This window comes from Diadema antillarum, unplaced genomic scaffold (assembly GCF_040938485.1).
Source record: "Diadema antillarum isolate AM-2024a unplaced genomic scaffold, OU_Dant_1.0 scf00000182, whole genome shotgun sequence".
Taxonomy (NCBI): Eukaryota; Metazoa; Echinodermata; class Echinoidea; order Diadematoida; family Diadematidae; genus Diadema; species Diadema antillarum.
In genome coordinates, this window is record NW_027271071.1 from 123,709 (window position 1) to 144,368 (window position 20,660).

At 36.6% G+C, this 20,660-nt stretch overlaps 1 long non-coding RNA gene across 1 annotated transcript; it reads left to right on the plus strand.

Moving 5' to 3' along the window:
* The first annotated feature begins 9,015 nt into the window (after window positions 1–9,015).
* Window positions 9,016–19,268, plus strand: LOC139723156 (uncharacterized). Its single transcript, XR_011710332.1, has 3 exons — window positions 9,016–9,200; window positions 18,045–18,098; window positions 19,161–19,268. It is a non-coding gene; the product is annotated as an uncharacterized lncRNA (long non-coding RNA).
* Window positions 19,269–20,660: the final 1,392 nt, after the last annotated feature.

Here is a 20,660-nt window from a genome sequence, read left to right on the forward strand (position 1 = left end):
GATGTTTTCTATTCTGTTTGTTAGTCTTTGAAAAGCAGACCGTAAACGTCTGCGTACATCCTTATTTTTCAAAATAGCATACTTTCATTGGGGACATTTCTTTATTCATTGTAGTGAAATAATAAAAACAGTTATTATGATGCTGTATTTTGTTTTAGAAAGTACATGTAAATAAAATAACTTATAATCAAGATTGGGAGGGTCTTTTAGCAAAGTCTAGCAATGTTGTGCGAGAGCGGCTGATGGTCACATGGTTGTTGTATGAGTGTGAGTTGTGGTGTTGTGTCTGTGTGTGACGTGTGACGTGTGCATTACAGTTTGTGTTTTGTATCGCATACTGGTAATATCATTAGGTGATCCGAGTATCCTCTCGGATCACCTATTGTATCTGTACGGATTCTTTCTTCTTCTTCTTTCTTTATTTCTCCCCAAAAGTTGTGCAGAGGTTAGCTCAGAAAGTACTCTGCCTATCAAGTTCAAACTTATACCATGTATGTATCGTGTCCCAAAGACGGCAATCGAACTAAAATCAAAGTGATCAGTCGACCGTGACGTCACTATGACGTCATTATATGAAAACACATTCTCAATCATATCTCATTAATGGAATGAAGTTTTTCAATGAATTTTACGTCACATATATTTCAAGTTATGCGCATTCTACTCATATTCTCAAAATTCACATTTTCTCTTGGTACGTGCGCGTACGCGCGCGTTGAAATATTTGTATGCTCAAATCGAGCTCAAATTTTTTTTGCACACGTTTCAGACCATTTGGAGCATTTTTTGAAAAATTGAAAAAATCGGACGGACGCGTACGCGCGCGCGCATATACGCACGCACAGCTCATATGCAATAGAAATTTTCAGTTTTTTCACACGGATCGGATGTCCACAATGTCAAGGAATATTTCTATCAAGTTTCAAGTCGATCCGACTCAATATGACGTCATACGGGCCCGTCAAATTCAAAATTCCGCGCGTGCGTCAATGGGGATACACTGTGCAACTATGCCAAAAAACCGCCAATTTTAAATCGGATTTTACTCGTCAGGATGGACGGTGACCCCCCATTCTCTTGACATATTCTGAAAGCTGATGAGTTGTACATGTCATTTCATGGGTTGGCGATACTGAAAAAATGATTAAAAGATATCAAATTTCTTAATAAAGTAAACAAAGTAAATTTTCCAAATGACGTCATCAAATTTCAAATTCACTCGAGCGTATCTCACTTAAATTTTGCCAATTTTCACCCAGATTTCAGTATGTTGTAGCTTATGATATGTTCTTTCATCAATGTAATAACAACATTTTGATTGGATAACGTCATCACCTCGTAAAAATGGATTGAAAGTATCCTTGTAAAATTTGACCAGTTTACGTGTTATCTCTATGGGAGAGCAGTTTTTCTGGCAGTGAAAATTGACATGACTCTCTTTTTCGAGCACTAGCTCACCTATGCTTCGGTGAATTTCTCCCAGATTTTAGTATGTTGTAGCTGAGACTTTGGGCTATCGTAAGAGTGACCTCCATTTTTTCATACATCGTTGGTATCACATCGAAAAACTTGGTTGAAAACTTGCATGTGGCTTCGATGCAGCGTCATTTTGCTTAATACACAGGGCCTATGGAGCATGAAACAGGTCATTGCATAGCGCATCCGACTCGTAATCCTAAGGTCCCTGGTTCGATGCTCACCCCTGCCAGTTTTTTTTTGAACACTTTTTTCCCTTTTTTTTTCTTTAGTTAGTCTTAATCTCCTTTCCTAACTTTATCTTTTTCTGATTTTTTCATGCTTCTCCTTCAAATTTCTATAAAAATAACATAATTTTTTCTTTATTTTTCTTTCTTTCTACTACTTTCTGTGCAATAGATGAACAACAACAATGGCTATCAATCCCATATTTTGCACATGTTTTGTTCATGTCACGTACATTATTTCATAAAATAACAATTACTTGATCGGACACCATCTTGGGTATGTAAATTAGGGTCAAAGGTCATAAATGTTTTATCCTGTATCTTGGTGAATACATGTCCTATCTCTCCCATATTTTGCACACGCAAAGACCATGTTACAAGAATCATTTCACAAAATAACCACTTTTTGCTCAGATGCCATCATGTCTGTGCAAAGTGGGGTCAAAGGTCATATATTCTTCTTTCTGTATCTTCATTATGACGTGTTATCTCTATGGGAGTGCAGTTTTTCTGCGAATGAAGCTATGACAATCTTTTTCGAGCAATAGCTCACTTATGCTTCGGTGAATTTCTCCCAGATCTTAATATGTTGTAGCTGAGACTTTGGGCTATTGTATTTTACCCTTCGTTTTTTTCATACGATGTCGGGATCACGTTAAAAAACGTGGTTGAATTTAAAGCTTATCTTCAATGTATTGAGATGTTTCTTTTCTTTCTGCAACTTTCTTTGCAATAACTCAAGAAAAACAGCGTCTATCACCCTCAAATTTTGCACATGTTTAGTTCATGTCACGTACATTATTTCATAAAATAACAACTTCTTGATCAGACACCATCTTGGGTATGTAAATTAGGGTCAAAGGTCATAAATGTTTCATTCTGTATCTTAGTGAATACATGTCCTGTCTCTTCCATATTTTGCACACGCAAAGACCATGTTACAAGAATCATTTTACAAAATAACCACATTTTGCTTAGATGCCATCCTGGCTGTGCAAAGTGAGGTCAGTGGTCAAATATACTTCATTCTGTCTCTTTATTATGACGTGTTATACGGAATATGGTACCAAAGATGGCAGATCTGACTCGCTTTTCTAAATGAGATTCCGAATATCACACGGCGAATGTCCCTAAACACAGATGAAACCTGTATGGTCATGCCTAAATTATATATTTGTTGCTGTATCTTCGTTATCTAGTGTATACAGAATTTGGAACCAAAGATGACAGATTTGACTCCCTTTTCTAAATGAGAATCCAAACATCACACAACCAATGTCTCTAAACACAGATGAAACCTGTATGGTGTTGCCTATTGCGATCAGACCTCGAATCATTGATTAAAAAAAAAATCGGATCACCTTAATTTGTCAGTGATGACAAATTACAATCTCTAGTTTTGTTTGGTTTTGTTTGGTTTTGTTTGCAGCGGCGGATACGGGGGTGGGGGACAGCACCGGTGGCGCGCCCCCCTCAAAAGAAATAAGAAGAAAAACAATGAAATGAAACCCGGAAGTAGCAACAGAAATATTTTTGCGTCCCCCCCCCCCCTCTCCTCTTTAAGGAAATTCCTGGATCCGCCCCTGCTTTCAGAACCTTGAACCTTGAACCTTGAAGGAGTAATCCCTGTTGCAGCTTTTCGTGGGAAGCTATACTGGGATGGTACAAGGTGACATCAACGGCCGACGGGCAGAGTGTATTTACAGATGGCAATTATAATCAATTGTACAAAATAAAAATTTGCCATGTGCAAGTAAAAACCAAGCCGGTGAATTTATAGTATTCTGGATCCTACTGGGGGCTGCATGTTCCGAATAGATGGGAGGGCAGCCTCTTGGAAGGCAGTAGGTGTTCTTGAAGTAACTGTAGAGTATGGTAGGCGGTTCCACAGTTTTGTTGTTCTTGGGAAGAATGAATATTTGTATGGATCAATTGTGGCTTCCGGGACTGAGTATTTGAGGAGGTGGTCATTTCTGCCAATAGGTTGCTGGGATTATGATGGCTGGGAAGGAGATGTTCACCAGGTTATGTTGTATTTTGTAGAACATTGTTGCTTGCGCAAGAAGACGGCGGGTGTGTAACAGGTCCCAGTTCAACTTAGATAGTAATGGTGTGACAACGGGAGACAAACGAGAGACTCCAACTCTCCCGTTTTCGATGGGAGATCTCCCGCCGAAAACCCATTTTTGCAAAATCTCCCGTTCTCCCGTCTGAGATTTAATTTCTCCCACCCTGGCTCTTTGTCTCCCGTTGGAAAGGATTCCTTACATATTTCTATCGTATGTTAGCAGAGAGCATCTAGAACCCTGGGAATTTCGCGCTTCGCACACATCAACTTTGAGTCTCCCGTTTGCTAGGGGTTTCAGGCGGGAGAATCTCCAGATCAGAAGGTACTTTGGGTTGGAGTCTCTGTGGTGACTAAACATGGACCCGATCTGGCAGATGTACCAAATTGTGTTGTCATAGCAATTTATCGCCATGGAAAATGACTCTAAATACCCTCACTAGGCCCAGTTGGTTCCAGACAAGGAGGTACAAAATATGCCCCTGATGTCTTAGAGGGGTGGCCACTGGCTGGTGAAGAACGCTTTGTAACGGCAACATTTAACCTCTAATACAAAACTTTTTTTTAGAAGATTGGCTCATCATCGCAATTTCATTGTTCAAAATATATTTGAAGAGTTTGTTCGCAAAAACCGATAAGTCCATATTTGCCAAATGGAGATGTTTGCGATTAAAGGTCAAGAAAAATAAAGATAATGATAAGAAATTTTTTGCTTCTTTTGTCTATAACTGCAATAATGTACCTTTATATGTAGTGACCGATATATCATTTAAAAGGTATCATTTTGTAGTTTATGACAGAGACCGTACTTCAAAATCTTCAAAAATGGACTTATCGGTTTTTGCGAACAAATTCTTCATTTCTATAATGTAAACTGCCATGTATACATACGTTAAATTTTCCTTCATTGTCGTTTCCGGGATTGAAGCCGTGGGTTGAAATAATAATAGCTCCTGTGATAAATAAAACTTCGAAAGTGTACTCTCTTGAAAAAATTGAGTGAAAATGTTCGCTCTTGATGGAGTGAATAACAGAAAAGAGCGAATTTAGAGTGAAATTGGAGTGAATTTTGAGTGAAAATGTTCATTTTCACCAATTTTGGAGTGACCTTAGGGATCATTCTTAAATCTTCGAGTGATCCCTGAGGTCAATCTAAAATGATTGAAAATGAACATTTTCACTCCAAATTCACTCTTAATTCATTCTGTTATTCACTCCTTCAAGAGCGAACATTTTCACTCGATGTTTTTTAAGAGAGCAGGGAGGGAGATGAGGGGGAGGAGACGGAGACAGACAAATAAATAGACAGAGAAGGAGAGACTACATGGGGAAAATGTACTTAGTTCGAATAAAAAAGCATGATCTAGTAGAGAGATGAGTGCATAGAATTGGTCATCGGTGAATCTTGACAGCAATCAACAGCAGCAGATGGCGCACTTGTGTATCGTGTTTCATGTGTTTCACATCGAGTGTGTATACTATGGATGTATAATCTGTACTATTTACCGCATTATTAATACGGCACTGCTCCTTCAAATTACATGTAGGGTCCCTTTATAAAGGGCCTCTACTCAAAATTAGAGTCCATTTATATATGGAAGATCTTTGCCTCCCATCAGATCCCTCAGATTCACATTACCTAACTTAAGCTCTACTTCACATAGCAATTGTATTAGCATAGAGATACCATGGGATTAAACAAAATATAGGGCTTACGCATCGGTGACGGCAATTGAACTATCAACCCCATAATGTACCTTTTGAACAGTCTAGCACGTCCAGAAAGCGATAGCACAGATATAGGCCCACCGAGTGTAGATGCCCGAGCAATAATGTGTATTATATGTTTTATAAAATAATAAGATGAAAAGATGATCGTCGTCATCATTCATCCTCATCGCTATCAAATAAAACGGTCACAATCTCGATGTGAAAGTGAAAGGGAGGCAGATCCTATATAAATGATTGGTTGAGAAGGTACAAGTGTGACCACCCGCAGGCATTTTATTTGCCTAATACGTAATTTTGCTTATGAGATATTATATGACCGGTCTTTAGTAAAGTATAACTGTATATATAATGACCGAAATATTATCACTTCACGTCGCGATGGTGACCGGGCGAGATTTCATCGTTTTATCGAGGAGCTTTACACTGTTTATTGGTTTTATTTACTTGCAAATTTAATGGCCTTCATTTAAAATTCTTTCGACAATAAGGATCTGCTTCGTCATCAAAATATAGGTGTGCGCCATGAGAGGTAGCCCCAAACTGCTGTTCTGTGTTATGGTGGAGTTTGCTCTCTCATTCTGAGTGTGTTCGTGCCGTGAACAATTGCCAAACTGTTGTTTTTAGTCTCATTTATACCTTATTTTCTCATTTTCATGAATATACTGTTCTGTTCTGTTTGATATATTGAGTTGTGTTAATGTCATTTATTGTGATTGTTATCCTGCATGTATGTATTTACAGGGCCCCTGGAAAACAGGACGTGATTTTTTACTGACGGTGCCACACTGTATAAATAAAACGAAATGATAATAATAATTATCATTAAACAAAAATTACACATCATTTTGTTCGGAAATGCACACTAATTATAAGCCATTGCAGACTCCATGCATGCCTTCTATATAAGCATTCAAAACGCCCCAAAGGCAATCGCCTCGGATGTGTTACAATGATCCAAAGGTATACATTGTGTGGTCACACTGCAATGTTCTATAGGTGCATGTCACGAGTCCGACATCCACGAGTTGTACACCTGTGGCCTACGAGTTGATTCATATACAACCCACGACTGAGCTTCATACCCTATAGGCAATAAGGTCCTTGAGTCCGACACTATAGGCAAGTAAGCCCCACGAGTCCGACACTATTATACGTAGGCACAAAAGCCATGCATGAGTCTATGACCAGGCAAATGGCCTAGACAAGACATCAAGGCTTATAGTGTATAGGCCTACTTTTTTTTTTCCTATAGTGTCGGACTCGTGGACCTTGTTTGTCTATACATTTGGACATGCACATTAATGGACTTTATTTGCCTATAATGCAGTGTCAGACGCATGGGACTCGTGGACCGTATGACTCGTATAGGTGTCGGTCTTCTTTGGATGACCCCGTGTTACTGAGGTATTCGATCCGCCATAAGCAAGGCATAAAGGAGCCCAATACCAGTGAATAGACCGTTTCTGTAACTTATTACTATTAATGGATGTTTCTTTTCCTACAAAATACAGTAACGAAACATTTCATTAACCTGCTCCCTCCCATATTGTGTTGGTAGGTAGGGCAAGCCTCCATTACAGTGCACATTACTTGAATATGAGACCGTTCTGAAGCAAATAATTTTCACACAACAATAGATAATTATAATGTACTCTTAAATGAATCTCACAAGAATTGGAACAATCATCCCCCAGCATTTGCACTGATTCCCACTGATCAGTTACTAGCCTTCCCCTTTAAGGGCAACTTTTGTGGGGAAAAAAAAACCACCCATGCATTAAAGGCAAAATTATAAATGCCTTTAATTGTCACGTGCATAAAGTATTATAGCCTATAACTACTAATACGCTCTCACGATAACCCGCAATCAAGGATTTATTTCATATAAATATATAAAGACAGTCGCTTTGACCGTTCATTCATCATAGTCATTATTAAAGGGTGATAGTTTTGTTTGAGACCTAACTTCAGGTTTTTAATAATTTGGGTGAGATAATGAGAAACCTCTCATGAAATATGAAAGAGTAGTAATTCCAAGAGGGATTCAACGTTTATATGATGAAAATCTTTTTTAAAGTAGCTGAGATATCCAAAAAAGAGCATCAAAAGCAGGACCCAGCTTTTATTAGGATCACTTTGTTTTACTTTGTTTTTGGATGTCTTAGCAATTATACTCCAAAACCGATTTTGATTTAAAAAAGAACTTTGAATTCCTCTTAAAGTGGTATAATGATTATGCTTTGTACTATTCATAAGTGGTTTCTTGGTATCTCACAAACGGTTAATCCCCCAATAGGCCCCTACTATACAATCCATTTAATGTGTGCTCAATAAAAAGAACGATCTTTAAAAAATGCTCACCCGAGTGGACTCAAACCGATAAGAATGATAGACATATTGGTTTATCAGACGGGTAGTAACCGATATAGAGGATCCGTCTAACCGGGAAAACAGGACTCCTATATCAGCACTTACATCTATACGAAAACACAGTATGCGAGGCGTTCGAGAAGAAAACGACCTAAGTGACAAGCAATATACGCCGTTTTCGAAATGTATTCAAATCTATAGGTTATACTGTTTCATTCCCGGGAACATGACTTCTCTTCTTAAGTGAAATTCAATTGCTGGTATTCAATTGCTGGAATTCAGTTTGCATGTATACTTGTTGCTATGTCGCACAAACCTCGGACTAGCTCTCAAGTTGTCAAGAACACGCAGCCTTCGTTTAAAATTTGAAAATTCGAATATGTTATGAAAAACGTCTATCCTACATTAATTCAACGTGTATTTTGCCCATGAAAAACGTCAAAACAGACACCTATAGATAGGATGCAAATATGTTGATATCCGTTTAACACACGCAAGATATAGAACAATAATACTTTCGGATGGGACTCTAACTTGTTGGGAATCGTGTGAAATACTAGTATATATAAACTATGACGAAAGGAAACGTCTCTGCTCTGTCGCCTTTTAATTTACTACACCCATATAACACGTTTGTTTTTTAAGGGTATGGAGGATAGTGCCATTGTGGTGACCACTTGCAACAACATGCTTTTCAAAAGGCCTAAAAGCTGTGGATGGTACATGTCCGCATCCACATTGCGCTGCCAAAGAGTATTATACATGTACTAGTAATCGATATGCCCGCCACACTATAGCTTCAGAAGAATTATATTATTATTATATCCTATAGTAAGTATAGTTTGCCTGCAACTGTAGGCCTGCAGTCAGTTTTATTTATCAACTTGTGATATGCTGACATGAACATGCATTATCTTTTTTTCGCACGGATGATGTATCATCATCATCAGTTGTCATCTTCTCGATGTCAATTGGCAAAATGAACCATCCCAGACGTCTGATTACGTAATGATGGTGCAAACTTGTAACCGTGTCAGACCTACGGACACTCGGCCACCTTGATTTTGGCCTCGCCCCTAGCCTAGCCTCATAAGCACAACCCACTACTTCTGCACTGCACTGGTGGCGATCCCGGAGCCAATCTGAACGAACAACACGTATTGTACAAATTGTACGGTACGTCGGATGGTGATTGATGATATTTTACTGCAGCATCAACAGCAGAGCGGAAGCGAAGTAAATTTAGTGGCGTTTCATTCGGTATTTTGGTCATCAACGGTGAACTCTGGTGCATCGCGATCTGTCAGAAGGTGCCATGTCCGACAAAAAGGGTTTGTTCCATCTCACCTTCTTTGTTATTATTCATGTGTACAAATATAAACCATAGACAAACTGGCGTAGTATTCTGCTTGGTTACTACTACTAGCTGGGTATAATCGCTGGCAGACTGATAAGTGATACTCAGTACACGTACAGTAGGGTAGGGCTGGCGCTGGCTCGACCCGTCTATTCTCGGTCGGCTTTTAGCCCCGCTCTCCCCGGTATCCATCCGCCCTGGCCCTGAGCCTGGCCTGATGAGGTGCTTTCCTATCATCAGTGTTAAAGTTTCTAAAGACCAACATAACACAGCAGGGCCCAGGGTGGAAAGCAGAGCAGGACATGCAGGACATCTGATAGTATTCTTTTCCATTGACATTGCTTGGTTCAGACTTGTTTGTCAATCAGAACAAAAGTAAACAAAGAAAGAGATGGCATTGGGCTTGACCGAAAGATTAGTCTGTAAGTAGGCCTATCTGGTCACCGAGGATAATATTATTAGAGTCTACCTCTGCCAAGGGATCAGGTTATGTTTTTGTTAATACCATTGATTTGTGTGTTTGTTTGTTAGTTTGTCCGTGTGCAAAATAACTCAAAAAGTAGTTAACGGATTGGGATGAAACTTGCAGGAAAGGTTGAGAATGACACAAGTAACAAACGATTAACTTTTGGTACCGGTAGTGATCTGAGAATTTTTTTTGGAATGTGTAAAGGATTTTAGATATATTTTGGCAGGTTGGGTCAATGAACTTGGGAGTTCAGGCTGCGTGTATGGTTTGCATGCACGCACTAAAGCGCGAGCTCTAGTTTCTGCTAGGGAGGCCAGGCGCGCCGTTTTATTTAACTAACACTGTGAGACTTATTCGGCCCAAAGTGCTCTCATGTCTTAGTAATCATGCAATAATGGTTTCGTACATACGTGTATATTGATTGTCGCGGTACCGCGTCGAGTCAAACTAACGGCTCATTCGAATTTTTCAGAGCCCGCTCTGCTCAGGTACGAAACCATTATTGCATGATGACTGAGACATGAGAGCACTTTGGGGCTAGTAAGTCTCACAGTGTTAGCTATATGAAAGGTACTTTAACCTGAAACACAAACTAAGACAAGGAAACTCAGGGAAACTTTTGAGGCACCAAAACTTTATATTATCTTTAAAGAATCCTCCAGACAGACACATTTTTCTGTCTAGCATTGGGCATAGTATCTTTGACCGTACCCAATGGTGGCTTCTGCAGCTATAGATTTTTTCTAGGCTAGGGTCTGACATAACATGTGAGAGGCTACTCTAGACACTATATGGGGAGACCGAGAGTGTTTTGGATGGCCCAACGTCTAGACAGTGTATTGTTGATAATAAGTTTAAATGTTTAATTGTTTAGTGGAAAAATGAGCAAAAAAGAAATGGGATTCCATTGGGAATCGAACCAGAGACCCCTGAATCCCGATGGAATCCCATTTTCTTTGCTCATTTTTCCACTGATAAATTATATTCATTTCTGGTCAGTTTTCTTCTGTTTGCATTTGGTTTTTAAGTTTCACTGTTACATATAAAGAATACCTTGTACGTTTGGAGGTACATGTACATGCACCACCCCACCTTTGCGCAAAACACTCGGCCTATCTGATCTGGTCTTTAGCTTTGCCTTTGGAATAATATGGTACTCAATGATTGATCTACCCCAGTTTATCTGCATTCAGGCTAAGACCTAAACACCTCCTTATCCTATGTTGATTAACAATAGTAGGTCACAAGTACTAGTAGGGCAGTTCCATAAAGTCGGACGTACATTTTGGACACTTTGAAGGCCTGGATTTTTATTGTCAAAGGGGGCATCTATGTTTCTAAGTGTGCAAGATGTGGAAAGGTGCTAGTACTATAAACTCCCTTATTATTATGGTGTTACCTCATTTCGTTATGGAGTTATGTGTTAAAAATACCATGGTGTCGGACGTACGCGCACAAAATGACTTTTTCAACATTGAAGATTCATGTTCAAAAGTCTGTGAAGTATGAGGGCTTACAGTAAAACTGATACTAGTTTTGATTGTATGAAGGATTGAGCTTTATAAACTATACCAGCATTATATATAAATCTGTTTGGAAAGTTGTGTAAATCATCAAAGTATGTTGGTGTCGGACGTACATTTTATGGTGTTGGACGTACTCGTGTGAAATTTTCAGAGAGTACGTCCGACACCGCTTCGGTACTCCGTATTTTCGGAAGTACAAAGAATATTCAAGTAATGATTCATATTTCAGACACATAAGGTAATACTCCATGCAGACATATATATTGAACATTCACTGGAAGTTACTATCTTCATTTCAACCAGTGCACAAAATTGAGAAAATCAGAAACGTACGTCCAACACCAAAATGTAATTTCTTATTTTGAAGAAAAAATGGTCAAATTTTCCTTGTATCAAAAGCATTTGTACTCATAACAAATTGAATTCATTCAAAAGCAATGATGAACTCTTTTATTTTTTGATTCTTACTTCTTTTTCCAAATGCACATTGATGTAAATTACCCCCAAAAAAGTTTGAAAAATCCACAATTTTGAAAATTTCTTTGCATTATCAAAGATTAACAATGGTCAAAACATAATAGAACAAGAGAACAGTCTAATTTGATATCAAGCCAACTTCAAAATCTTTGAAAAAAAAATCACAGCTCAACATTCAAAATAAAACTTGTGGCTTTTGTGTTTTAAATGCCAAAACACAACAATAAAACTAAGTTATTTGGGATCAGTGTAACTGAACTTAATAGGCCTACTATGTACATAATGTACTATACATATTGTACAGCCCTTGTAAAGACCCAAAATCATAAACTCCATGAACAGATAAATTCTTCTTATCCATGCTTCAGAAAATGTTTTATATTATATACTGGATGCTATAGAATGTAAATTCAACAAATTGCAATGTAAGACACAATGGGCATTTCCGTGAGTTGTGCGACATGACCACCAAAATTTTACCCTCATATTTCAGGACAACTAATAATCTTACTTTGTTAGCCATAGTTTGAAGTGTGTGAAACCAACTTTACCCTTAAGAAAAGTTCCCTTTTGTGCATTTTTATACCTTTTGAAACCAGAAAGCATTTTTTGACCTAAAAATCCCTAAAAATGCATTTTTGTTGCTCTTTGTGATTATTTTTTATATTTGAGGCTCAAATCAAACTTTGTTTGGTTTTACAAATCAAAAATATATTAATCTAGCAGTAAATAAAGTGGAGACCTCGATATAAGATATGTACTTCGGACACCAGCGTGCTCTTACATAGCTCGAGAAGCTGCTGTAACGTGAGTTACCGAAACATGAACTTTTTAACCTAGCAATTTTAATATGCCCAACTGAGACATGGTATTTTGGATTATCAAATAACTATGCAGCACACATCCAAGAAATATGATGGGACTTATAGTCTTTGCTTCAAATTCTCATAACAGAGGTCTTAAAATTGTAACGTGAGTTACCATGTAACGTGAGTTACCACAATGTAACGTGAGTTACCGACATGATTTTTCTTTAATACCAAGAAATGATATGAAGGTTGTGATTGTAAGTAACCAATGAGTACATGATTACTGAACTCTTGTATTAAGATTCTATTTCCAGTAGATTGTTATTCTCTTGGTCTCTCTCTATCACCAAACCAACTGGTCTACATGTACAAAGTATTAATTACACATGTTCATCACATGTGCTTCAACAGGTTCCAAATTTACTATTTAATATTACAATGCATGTATACTGATCTGTTACGAAAGTTGTTAAAAGACATTTCCTCTTAGCTGCATGGACCTTGTTCCAGCAAATTATCAAAATTTTGTGATGGAATAGCCTCCTGATTGGGATAATCACTGCATGATTACTCTTGAAAAGTTCTTGTTTCTGTAATTCAAGTGATTTTTATTTGACATTTCATAGTTTATACCTACCTGTATAGACCAAAGCCATTGTTTATGAGGCTGAAACATTTACATACAATGTGAACAGCATTTTAAGATTGGAGCTCGCTTCCTGTTTTTTCTGAGATTTTTGAGAACTGAACATTGTGAATTTGACACGCTTATGTGTTTTATACTATTCTACTCTGAGGTTTTAGCTATATTGTTGCAAAATCCTACCAATGAAACTTTTCCATGTTTACTATAATTTACATTACATGCTGATCTATTACCAAAAACTTGTTGAATGTGAACCTCATTATCAGACATTTTCTTTAAGAGCTGGACAGTCATGTACCTTAAAGCAAACTATCAACATTTTGCGATATTAATAGTTAGCCTCCTGATCACAAAATATTTACTATTCATGTTTTTCATTGGGACTTACTGCTTCAGTCTGCTTGATTACTCTAGAAAATACTGGTATACTTTTTACATGTATGTACAATTTAAGTAATGGCTACTTGACATTTCATAGACCAAAGCCATTGTTTTTTAAGGCTTAAACATTTATGAACATGTTTTATTAAACTGATCATTATTTACTGGTAGCAGATAACTAAAATTTATCTGCAGTTTCTGTAATTCAAGTCTAATTTCTGTACCAGTTTAGTACAAGAATTTGTAAACAAATCAAACATACAAACAATTGATTATTGAGTAATTCAAACAATTATCAAATAATTGGAATGTAAATTGCATTGTTTAAAAGTTAAAAGATTTATTGAAATATTCATTTCTGAACCTTTAAACTCTCCACAGACTACATGTACAGGTCTCTAGTCTCGTGACTCAGTGTATTAAATGGAATAGTTTGTGGACGACTTGTTTTATCTAGATAGCCTGAAATCCATTTAAATCTAGTAAAATAAAAAAAAACAAATCAAATTCTCAATTAAATTCTCAATTTCTGATGCATTTGTTAACTGGAAAAGAGTGTAATTTAATGAAATAGACTCTGTTTCATATCATTTTGTTGAATACAATTTTTGTCTCAGTAAAAATGAAAGCTTGGAAAATGACTCAATTAAAAATGAAATTTATCTTCAAGTTGGTATTCTAAATGTAAAGTTTCCTGCCTTTTGGTAATCTCATGGATTAAATGGGATTAATTACTGTCAGATCAATGTTTAAATCAATTTAGATTCTTTATTCATGGAGTTTGTTTGTGAAAAAAGTTGTCTTGGTAAGTTTTCTTTGGATTATTAAGACACAAAATTGTCTTGTGATCATGTGGACAAACTGTAACGTGAGTTACCGTAACGTGAGTTACCGCTTCACATGACGATACCTGGAGAATGTAAGACAATTTGAATTTTTACCATACTCGGTGATGTATGTTGTTAGTCCATGACTTTGACACAATAGACTTTAAAGTCTCTCTGTTTCTTGTTTGAGGAAACTTTTGAATATAAGACATGCCAAATTTTTGCATGTCCAAATTATGTAACGTGAGTTACCAACATTTGTAGTGTTTTTTCTCATAGTTCTAATAAGAGTCTGTGGATGTAATGTTGCTGTGAGGTAGGATGGAGGTGCATGATACTCATTCACATATAGTAACTCATATCACTAATTAGGTTTTAAGGATATTGATCTCAACGACCTAATTTTGAGTTCAAAATGTAACGTGAGTTACCGTGGAAATGCCCAGTACATGTATACTCTCCAATTTATTTGGAGAGACACTGCGTGATCAATGTAATGTTGCCATTTTAGAAGAAATACAAATTGTAGCTGCCTAGCTTACAATAGAGAGATCAACAAACACATCGATGAAACTCATTTTATTTGAATTGCAACCATAGCACTTAAGTGTGTGTAGATAGGTGCATCATCATGTACGCATAATAATTCAAATGTTATATTTTTGACCGACAGTAATTATGAATAACGCCTCAATATTTGTTCAAATTTAAGATGAGTTTTAGTAAAGCTGAAAGAATTTCCAGAATATGCAGTTTTTACATTACACCTATACTACTTAAGGTTACATGTGACTTACACAGAATATTATAAAGAATGATTTGGACAAGGCTGCTTTTAATACCCCATATCATATTGCATGCACATGGTGTACCCAGATTCTACAGTAATAAAATATAAAAAACTAGAAATGTCGCTATGGCGACTGATGCCTCCGCCATAATGCATGATTCTCCCAATAGGCGTATAGTACAATGTCTTCACAATGTGTGATCCACGACAGTTTCACATAACTGGCAAAATATTGATATGACAGGTTTGTCAGAAATGACTTGAATGTTCACTTTCCTTGAACTGGGTTTATAGTGCAGGTACATCGTACACATATTTGGGGAATTGAGAATTTTTACTTGAATTCTGACGGACCCTTTTATAAGTTTATGCATTGAGTAATTTCCAAGGTATGAAGAAAGAGTGTAATTACAGTACAAAATAGATTTTTTTTTTTTTTTTTGGGGGGGGGGGCATTGAAACCTGGCCTTTGACCCTTAACCTTTGACCTTTGACATTCTGGCTGGAAATTTCCTGGAGAATCTCCAGTCTATTGAAAAGTTAGGAATTTTTGAAGTTTCAGTGCTGCTATTGCTGGATGGAAGACTAAAGATATGTGTTAAACAAGAAAATATGAAGAAAATTAAACATGTTTTCACCTTTCTCAAATAATAAAAAAGAGCACTTGACTTGTCTCTCTGAGAAGGAAGAGAGAATAATATTACACTTGAAGGGATGGTATACACTTAGTTTTCATTGTGATGAGGTTCAGGTTTCCAACTTTTTTGTGAGATAACGAGAAACCTTTTATGAAATATCAAATGGCATTCAATTCTACAAAGAATTTAAGTTTATTTGATGGAATTGGCTTTGAAATGGCAGAGATATCCAAAAACAAAAATGTCTTTTTAATAGTAAAAGTTGGAACCCACCTTTTATTAGGACCAATTTGCTTTTCTTTGTTTTTTGATATCTAAGCCATTTCAAATAACCAATTTTCATCAAAAAACTTTGAATTTCTCTTAGAATTACATATATGCTCTTTGATATTTCATACACTGTATTAAAAGTGGTTTCTAATTATCTCACAAAAAGTTGAAATCTGAATCCCCAATGTCAACCCAATCTATACCATCCCCTTTACATTCACAAGTGACAGGTTGGGAGAATGTGTACTGATAAAAAAATATAAATTTTGTGAATTTTCTTTGTATTTTCTTTATATCCTTCTATGCATGTGACATCATAACCAAAGTAGTCTTCTCATCCAGCAGTGACTGCATAGAAACTTCAAAAATCCATACATTTTGAATGGATTGTCCGATTTTCCTCGAACTTTCACTAATGCCCATGCATGGAGGTGAACCTGTCCTTTAAAGAACAGAGCAATGCAATCAATAACTTTCAAATACAAAATGCTGGATTCAAGCAGGGAAGTGAAACTAAAATTTTCTCTCACCTCCCAGATTCAAGGGGCTAGCCATGCAGTAAAAATTTTTGTGTAAAACATTTTAAAATCTTCAGCAATTCAAGCTTTTCTGCAAATCAGGTGCTGAATTCTGCTTTCTGTTGAATACTGGTATCCTTAATTAGGGTACTACAATTGAAAAATTCAAAGTACCTTGTTCAACTTGATCTATTTTTAGCAACACAGACCCTTGTTGCCAGGCATGCTGAAACTGTATTGAACTGCATGCTCCAAATCTCTTATATAACTTGACTGTTCAAAAATCCTCATAAAATATGTATAGTGCGATTATTTGCTTTGATTTTATAATGAATTCATTTGCAGAATACTCTGTAATGAAGAAAGGTGTAAACTTAGCTGTGCCATGTCTGATAAAATTGAAATTGTAGAAGTTACTGGAGTGACAATATGGTGTCGGACGTACACAGTGTCGGACGTACATTCAAAGTGTACGTCCAACACCATGATATCTCAGTTTTGACAAAGCATACAAGTGACCTTTGATGTTGGTTACATTGCCTATGACAAACTTACTTTGCATCCTAAGTGATATGTTTTATCTCGCTTCAGAATAATGTGAATATTAAAAAATGTATGTTCACGGTGTCGGACGTACATCAGCAAAGTGGTCGAACCTGGGAAAACTGTTACTAAAAAACAAAAAGACTGGAGGTTTTCTTTGATTAATAATTGAAAAGTGTGCCTGTCAACCTTATTTGCAAGATATAAGAGTTGTGTAGTTTTGAATTCTTCAAGAGATACATCAAAAGTATATTTTGGTTATTTTTTCTACTAAAAATGAGAGGAAAATTAGCCCTGACTTCAATACCCATAATTCTTGAAATACACATAACAAATTGAAATCAACAAAAGTCCATGAAAATATAATCTATGACGATTGATATGGTATCTTACTTGCAGTGATTTGACGATTTTGAAATTTCGACGTTGAGGTTTACTATTTTATGGAATTGCCCAGTATGGTACAAGATTTTGCACAAGGTGAAAAATAGAGGTGCTCTATTCAATGAGGTGAAGCCAAGTGGAGTAGTGCACCTCATCTTTCATTGAGTAGCAACATGGAACTTAACTAGTCTTATTTCCTTTTTAGAGTCCCCCAAAACATGTCACAACCTTCAAAGGTGGTGCTGTGTTTACCTCAGACGATAGAGACTTTAAACCTACACTTGTACATGGCACAAAGCATGGGTTTGGAATGAGTTTGGTATGAGTCTGAGGTAAATATGCTTAAAAAGAAAAAAAAAGTCATATTTGATCTAATTATGGGCCTAGAAAAATCTTGTTGGAGCCAAAGTGGGCCTTAAAAGTAAAAATATGTTTCAAGAGAAGCACGGTGGTAGAGTGTATTAAATGCTTTATAATCTAAAGCATCATTTACTATGAAATAAGAAAACTGAGACACCTTTTCTCTACTTTTAATGACAGAAGAAACTGCAGGAGTGCAAGGAGATGAAAGTGAGGAATCTGGAGCATCTCAGAGTAAGTAGAAACCTGTAGATTCTCTCAATGGATGGGGGAGAAAGGGTTTTTTATTTCTTGTTATGGTGCATATTAATGTGTTGTAATTTTTTTTAGTTTTTTTTTAGTAGCCTTTTCTGTGGTCTTATTGTAATTTGAGATGTTGTTGCACAAGAATTATGAAACGATATATTATTTTTGATCATTGCAAGCTCAATTTCTCAAGAATAAGTGATTGTATTATCATAGTCAAAAGTTGTTGAGAATGGTGATGCTGTTACATATGGTCCTGTCAATTTGTGTGCATCAGCATCTCACAGAATTCTGAGGTTACTTTGCTTCTTATTTCCTGTTTATTCATTTATCTGATGGAATCATGTGGTTACAAGCACATGATTTATGCCATTTATGATTCATGATACTTCATGCAGTGAAATACAATGCACGGAAAGTGAATAGAGAAATGATATTTTTCAATTTCATTAATTATAGAATGATAATTGCTCATCTCTTGACATAGATGTAAGTCACTTCACACTCAAGAAAGATCCCCCCTCCCCCAATTTAAAAATCTTTAGTAAAGATTCTGATCTAGGTAAATGGGCTGAAGTCGTGACTTACCATCCAGTATCTACATTGACTATCTTCCTTCTTTTTTTCTTTTTTTTAGTTTTGCTTATTTTTATTAACTCTTGCATAGAGTCTGTGTATACACACTTGTACAATACGTTCATCAGAGGAGACAAAAATTGCCTATTGTGAGCATATTATCAATGATAACGTCATACAGTGGTCAATCAAGCTACATAAAAATTTCAGTAAGGTACACCGTGTCACTGACAGTTCTGGGCCCCATTTCATAAAGAGTTTATTTGATGACAACTCTTTGCTGGAATGACTATTGTCATGGTAACGACAAGAATAGAGCTTCCTGATTGGCTGTTTGCTGTGGAAAGATGTCATTCCAGCAAGAGTTGTCATCCTAACATCTTTTATGAAATGGGGCCCTGGTCTCAGTGTAACAAACCCTTATTATGATATATATCCCCCATTATCTGTGATGTTTTTGTTGGTGTGTTACAGTGGATGCATTGAGAGAGCTGTTTGGTAGGTTTGCCCTGTATGGCCGGGATATCGGTGACCCTGCTGCAGAGCCAGAGTCCAAGCCCAAGCCAGAGCAGCTGCTGAAAGAACTCACAGCACAGGGTGTAGCAGACTACATCAAGGAAGGAAAATGTGAGTTAATGATGGTTACCATGGTAACTACTAAATAGATCACATACATCTCTATCAACCCACAAAGTTTTAAAAAAAATCACATTCCTGTAGTTTGGCACTGTTTTTGTTTGTTTTGAATCATATACTTATAAATATGTATTGTTAGAGTTTCATAAGATTAAGTAAAGTATTCCCTTTCATTTCAGCCATGGTCCTTCATGTATAATTTTTTGTTTCAGCTGCAGATTTTTTAAAGCCTTTTAATTGCTGAATTTATAGTTTTGTGGGGGATTTTTTTTCTCGCAAAATGGCATATTTTGTACATCATTTTCTGAGTTTGTGCAGATTTAATGACTCTAGCCAGTTCCATATAATTTTCCTCCAATGTAGGATATGCAGTGAAAATTTGAGGGCATGATGATAACTTCTGCAGCAATTACCCTAAGACTTAGTTATTAGACAAAACTATAAATTCAGCAATTAAAAGGCTTTAAAAAATCTGCAACTGAGATCACTACACATTGATAGAACTATTCTCAATCTTTTCTACAAATCACTTGTTGAAAGTATTGTATTGTTTAACTGTGTCATCTGGTTCGGGGTCTGCAAGAAACAAGACTTCAAGAGAATGGAAGCCATAGTGAGACAGGCTAGCAAAATCACTGGGGAAAGTTACGACCTTACAAAGGAATGTACAGATCGGATCGCCAATATGGCAAATGGTATTATGTTAAACGAGAATCACCCGCTACATGATTATTTTGAATTCCTACGATCAGGCAGAAGACTACGGTCTCTGAAATGTCGTACAAATCGATACGCAGACTCCTTTGTTCCATACGCAATCAGAATGTGTAATAACAACCGCTGATTTTTGTATAAAGTGAAGGGAGAGCTGTAGCTGGTTTGGTGTATGACGGCAGGGGGGGGGGGGTATTTTGTGCATTATCAAAAACACAAGAATTTTATGGTTTGTAATTATTTGAATAGAATAACTTTTAAGTGAATTAAGATTAATGTGCAATAGTTGTCTGATTGTGCACATCGGGCGTGTCAGGGATTCAGTGAAACGAAGCAGATTTTAGCTGTGTGTATGGGGGGTGGGGTGTAAGGAATATGTGCAATATGTGTTATAATTTATGGATTATGATATTTGGAGTGGTCTGTGTAAAGTAAGGTGTTTTAGAATTTGTGGTTATACAACTTTTTGCGGCAATTGATTTTTCCATAGTTTTCTGTGTATGTACACAAATATATTTATTTTCCCCCTCTGCACGTTAAACACATGATGCTAGTCAATGTTGTGATGTATGTTTGGTTCCCTGTATTTTTTGAGTATTCACTTGATGTTTTATATGTAATGTA